The sequence below is a fragment of the Penaeus monodon genome, chromosome 34, assembly GCF_015228065.2.
Source record: "Penaeus monodon isolate SGIC_2016 chromosome 34, NSTDA_Pmon_1, whole genome shotgun sequence".
In the NCBI taxonomy this organism is placed as follows: domain Eukaryota; kingdom Metazoa; phylum Arthropoda; class Malacostraca; order Decapoda; family Penaeidae; genus Penaeus; species Penaeus monodon.
In genome coordinates this window covers 10066668-10066920 of record NC_051419.1, presented here as the reverse complement: position 1 = coordinate 10066920, position 253 = coordinate 10066668, and positions in this window count along the sequence as shown.

The window sequence follows — 253 nt, the reverse complement described above, 5'->3', positions numbered from 1 at the left end:
GTAGTTTTCGTGCCGTGTGACTTCCACATAGACGCTGGTTTTAACGCCTTTTGATCCGCGCGTGTTGGAAGCTCCCCCCCCCCACCTCCCTCACTTTTGCATTTCGTTTGCATCTCGCAGCGTAAATGCATACATTAAAATTATAAAGGCACTTTCATATGCATGTAGAACACCAGTTACTGTGTGAATAGGTAGTGGAATGAAGGATATACATTCCATGTACACAGCAAGTATTAAAATACGTAAATATGGA